This window comes from Apis florea, unplaced genomic scaffold (assembly GCF_048593485.1).
Source record: "Apis florea isolate Af1SG1 unplaced genomic scaffold, ASM4859348v1 contig_2272_pilon, whole genome shotgun sequence".
Classification (NCBI taxonomy): Eukaryota; Metazoa; Arthropoda; class Insecta; order Hymenoptera; family Apidae; genus Apis; species Apis florea.
Window position 1 is genome coordinate 8,190,256 of NW_028256549.1, and position 6,000 is coordinate 8,196,255.

The window sequence follows — 6,000 nt, forward strand, 5'->3', positions numbered from 1 at the left end:
TCATTTCTCATAAACGCAGGTACTCGAACGTACGTATACTGCAATTTCACAAACTTTGTTTTATGTAATAAATCGCACAGTCTTTCAAAATGTGCTGATTTTATAAATTTTTAGACGCGTGTTTTAATTGCCTAACAAAACTTGTGACACAATATTATAAGAAACACAATATTATATACTTTTGTGTAACAAAGTATAATATATAACAGAGTATAAATTGAACCCGTAACAATCATTGCATCTTTACCTTTGACAATAATAAATAAGAGAACAACGAACGAGACACAATAGAGAAAATCTGCGGCTATTATATTTTTTACAATTATTTATGTCGAGTGGAACATCAAGTGGAGTTTTATAACAATAATAAGGAATCAATACGGATTCAGACACGAGTGCAATGCATTGTTAAACTTGAATTTTATCGATAGACACATCTTAGGTTCTAATAATCTTATTCAATAAAAAATCTAACTGAAATAATTATCACAAGTAAATTTAGAATTCTATTGCGCAAGCAAAAATACATTCATACTATTACAATATATTAATGATGAACGATCTCACAGAACAAGATCTCTTAGAACAATTATTCGAATAATCGAAGATTTAGATTGAATAAATTGGATTCAACAAGAAATACTTTGTAAAATAACAAATCGTAACAAGCATGAATGTTTCATCAGAAAAATATTAAGAATGAATAAACTCAAGAAATTAAAACAAAAGAATGTCATTATCATGATAATTATTGTACAGAAGAAACAATGAATAAAAAATAATAGAAGAAATCATAAGTTTTTTTATCGGAATGATGTGATTCCTCGAAGTCTATAAAAATTGAACTAATGATAACATTGTGATAATATTGTACTAAATTCTACGCAACGAACAAGAAAATTTCTGCGGAAAAATAATGTAATCACAACTTTCAATATTAGAATTGATAATAAAATGAAATTATTATTAAATTTTATGGATATTTATCGTATTTTATCTCCATTGCACTCGATATATTTATTTTCGTGCGTATGTAAATTTTTCAAGATGGATACATTCAGAACACGATTTTTCAAATGGTAATTTTCTTCATAAATTTTATTTAAAGATTTCTTTCAGAAGAGCTTTCAAATAAATAGAGATTCAAACAATAGACTGTCGTGTAGCATATTTTTGTAATCCTCTGCTACCTGCGGTATGAACTTGAGGATGAATACTTTACGAACATACTTTGACCTTGACTTTTCGATTTATTGTACGAGGGCAATAGACCACACTAACAATCTAGGCAACCTAGGCTAACTAAAACTTATTTTACCAAAACTAATTTACAAATCAAATTATTGAAAAAAAAATTAATAATTTGTATAAAAAACAAAATACAAATTTCACGAACGAAGAAATATAATACAATGATGTATAATCTTTCCTCGTGCACTCCTCCATTTAAAGCATTTATGGAAAAGCATTATGAAATTATACTTGAAACAAATTATCGAGGACACGATATTAATATATGAGGAACTGTATATTGTCTTAATACAAATAGAAGCAATTCTTAATTCCTCTAAGTCCCTTATTATTCGACTCTAATGATTTAATCCCTCGATCACTTTCTAGTGATTTACTCTATGCCTCCCTTAAATTTGACCTGTAACGAAGAACAGACTGAACAGATTCCAGATAATCCAGCAAAGTGTACATTTTTGAAGACGATGGCAGAATGAATACCTACGACTAGAACAATGCAATAAATAATGTAACAACAGCAAATTTGGACTTGGGTCCATGGAGAGAATTATAAAGGATAATCTTTTCCTTCTATAACGACTATATCTTGGAAGGAATAAAACTATCAAAATAGGAATAAAATAACGGCCAATGGGACAATTAAAAGACCGTTGAAGACCGTTTGCAATCTGTTTCTCGAACGAATAGAATTTTAGAACCTTGTAAATTCAATGGTAAACATAAATCTTATACTTTATAATAATTTTGTTCTTGAACGTTTTAGAATAGAACTTTGTTAATAGCGAATTTTGTAATAAATCAATTTTATTGTTATGTAATATAGTTCCAAAAATAAATTGGAACTAATAGATTAATTGTTAATTGCAATTCATATAATTAATAATTAATCAATGAAATAAAAATACTTAATCGTGATTAATTATTATTTTTGCAGAATATAGTCGTTATTTTTGCATATACTAAAATTTTTAATAAAAATATACTGCTATTATCATCTGAAATTCATTAATAAGTTAAATAAAATTGAATAAGAATTTAAAAAAAATTTTTTCAAAAAATAAAATTTCACAAAACATGCACATATAATTTAAAGTTGTTTTATCAATCTATTTATATCAAAGAGAAAAAAAATTATTATTTATGAATACTAATTATGAATATTAATTTAACTAATTTAAAATATTAAAAAATTAAAACGAAAAAATTGAGATTGAAACTAATAATTATTTTTATTTTTAATATTTCGAGCGATTCTACATGCAAAAAGCAAAAAATTGTGATTTTTCTTTCTTCCGATTTTTTTCTTTAATCAAATCATTATTTTTTTTTTGTATTTCACGGTGATTACAATGATATTTTCGTCTTTCTCAATTATAAAATAAGTAAATCAACTATTTTCTTCGTTAGTTCTTCCAATATTTTTAAAGATTTTTTTTTTTGCTAATAAAAAATTACTGATTATTATATCATAATATTGAAAAATTAAAATTAGTCAAAAAATTAAACTTTTTCTATGATATAAATATTGTTTCCCTCGTTAATTAATAAAAGTTTAAGCTATTACAATAAAAAAACGAAATAAAATTAAAATTATCAAATGTGATATATTTAAAAAATAAGTTTTAATATATTTTTATTTTAAGAATAAATAATATTTTGTTAATTGAATAATTTTTTTTAATTTTAATTTTAATGCGTTTCTTATTTCTTGACTCAATTAATCAATTTTCTTTGATAAATTCATTGTATATTATTTCTTATTTTATCTTTTTTTTAAAAAAAAAAATCATTTTTTATCTTTAGATTAAACTACTAAAAAAATAAAATTAATTCAATTATTACCTATAATTTTGCGATTTTTTAAAAAAATTATTTTTTATATATTTTATATAATTATTTTATTTTATATTATATTTTATTTTAATTTTGCTTTTTTCTGCTCTATTGAAACTATCATGAATTCTTCGTAGAGAAAGCAACATGGAATATGAGATACTAAAAAAATGATATTTTACAAAGATTATCAGAAAATCGAAAAAAAATTATTTATTTATCAATATAAATATTAAATATTAATTTATAATGAATTACAGATTTCTATTTGATATCTTGCAAGAAAAAGATGTATAAAATTTATTAATCTAATTGAAAATTGAACTAATTGAAAAATTTAAATGAAAACTGATAATATATATATATATATATATATATATATATATATATATATATATATTTTAAAAGTATGTATGTATATATGTAATATGTAATAATCTGTTTATTTTAACATAATGAAAGGTGTTAAACTCGATGACAAAACTGTGGCTTTCTAACAAAGATTATGAACTATGAATTGCGACTTAAAGTGTAAATTAACTAGTATACAAAATGTTCTTTTCCTCTTTTCCTTATATAATATATATCATGTAAGATTATTTCAGAAATATTCCAATCTGTCAGAATATATTATGATAAACTAATCCTCCTATTTTCATTATTCAAATTTCATTTTTATTGGAATTTACGATTTTTCTTTTTAAGAATCATAAATTAATTAGAGATTATGAATTAATGATTATAAATTAGTAATTATAGTAAAATTAAGTTCCTTCCTTTCTCTTTCCTCTCTCTTTTGTAAACATTTCCGTATATTCTTTCAAAGATTACGAGTTTCATTATTGACGAAATTTAATATTATGTTATTAAAAGAACATAAAATTGTTAAATAAAATTATAATAAACATTATAAAGATATTATTTTATTATAAGTTAATCATCAAAATGAATTATAGTAATAAAAATTTGATACTGATCTATTAGAAAAATTTTTACAAATAATTTAAATTATTTACGAATGACGAAAACTATATATATTTTATATAGTCCATTTATTTCATAAGAATATTTATTTAATTATTTAAAATAATTAATCGATTAATTAATTTAATAAAATTATTTTTTATATCAAAAAAATCCTGAGATCATTTTTAAATGTCTATATAAAAATTTATTTATTCATTTATTTATTTTTATATAAAAAATATAATTATATAATTCTTAAAATTAAATAAATTTTATTTTTATCAATTATAATTATCAATAAAACAATATCGTTTTGATTAATATAATTTCCTTTTTTTTCTTTTTTCTTTTTCTTTTTCTTTTCTTTTTCATTTGAAATTATCAGCTCTAGTTATACCATTTGTTTTAAATTGATTGCACTTCATTTCACCTTTTTTTTAAAGATAAAATTACAATTCGAAGATAAATTAATTATAAACTAATTATATCTTATGAAAATTAATTAAAATCGCAGAATTATTCAAATTCATGCTGAATTCGTGAATGAAGTTTGATATATTCCAGAAATCATTGATACATTCCAAAATCATTTAAATAATTTTATGAAAATATGAAAATAAGTATTCATTATTTTTAATGAATCCAATGATCCAATTAATACTTTATAATCGAATTTTGAGATCAGAATTATTTTATTTTTAAATATTTTATATGATATGAATTTATGATATTCACAATAACTTAAATAATTAAAAGGAAAGTGAACATATATTTTCTCAAATTATCAATATCTAATGTTAAATACCTATTCTTTGGAAAATTGATTCAAACAAAATGATTTTTGAAAATATATTATTTAGTGATATTTATTTTTTGATCATATATAATATATGTAAAATATAATAATGTATTTTAAAATGATGGTAATGATACGCATAACACATTTAATTAATGTTACTACATAATTAATGATCACATAATTATTTCACTTTCTAACTATATTTTTCATAAAAGTATTTTACTGAAACATTGCAAAGAATTTAAATGATAATAAAAAAAGAAAGAATAAAAAATTTAAAGAAAAAAAATTATTGTAAAATTGTTCTATTATTCATTCTCCACATATTATTTATAAAAAAACAAATTTATTTATGTTTTAACAACAAACTGAATTTTCAATTCACTTACCTCACTAAAGATGATTAATTCTCGAATGTAAACAATTGAATTCTCTATTTTAAATACACTACAATTTTATCGTTTAGTATAAAAATCGAAAGTGATCAATTATTTTAGTACATCATTTATGTTACATCAATGTTATGAACATAAAAATAACAGATAAAATTACATTAAAAAATATCTAATCCTAATCAATAGAGATCACGAGATTCACAATTAATTTTTCTTTACTTCTTATCTTTCGAATATTTCTCTTTGTACGTCCAACTTTCTCGAATTTCTTCACCGAACACTTTTCTCTTTGCTTCACCAATCTAACCTTTTCTCTCGAGTAACTTTTTGCGCGCGAATTGCATTAAAATATATATATCAATGAATCATGAAACATAGTCGATAACTTGATAATAATGATAGTTTAAAATGAACAAAATTATTGAAAGTTATTAAATTCTTAAAGAACCAGAAAATATTAATAGTATATTAAAACACATTTCCACAGAAGTAAAACTTTTCCCAACGTCCGATCGTCGCACTGTCGAACACCTGACTGCCGTTGAACGCTTTAAGAAAAGAGATCAAATCCGATTTACCTTGAAGAGTGGGGGAGTTTATGAATTGGTAAGCCGTCTATAAGTACAAAACTGGAAAGTTAATATTCGGATTGGCACAGATATAAAAAGAAATTTATTTGTACCCCTCTTCTTCAATTTAAATATATCTTTATTTGGATAAATATATAAATGAAGATATTTTTATATATTTTGATAT

The 6,000-nt window shown here is 21.8% G+C and overlaps 1 protein-coding gene across 2 annotated transcripts in view; it reads right to left on the reverse strand.

The window, feature by feature from the left end:
* The window catches only part of LOC100865150 (ABC transporter G family member 20), a 41,888-nt gene extending 36,104 nt beyond the window's left edge, over positions 1-5,784 (reverse strand). Inside the window, exons 1-2 of one of the 2 annotated variants that reach the window (XM_086917888.1) lie at positions 5,464-5,494; positions 5,239-5,296 (exon numbers count right to left, since the gene is read on the reverse strand). The gene's annotated coding sequence lies outside the window, so the exon portion shown is untranslated. Of the gene's footprint in view, positions 1-5,238 lie in introns of both variants that reach the window. The other variant, XM_003695734.4, reaches the window with a different exon arrangement.
* Positions 5,785-6,000: the final 216 nt, after the last annotated feature.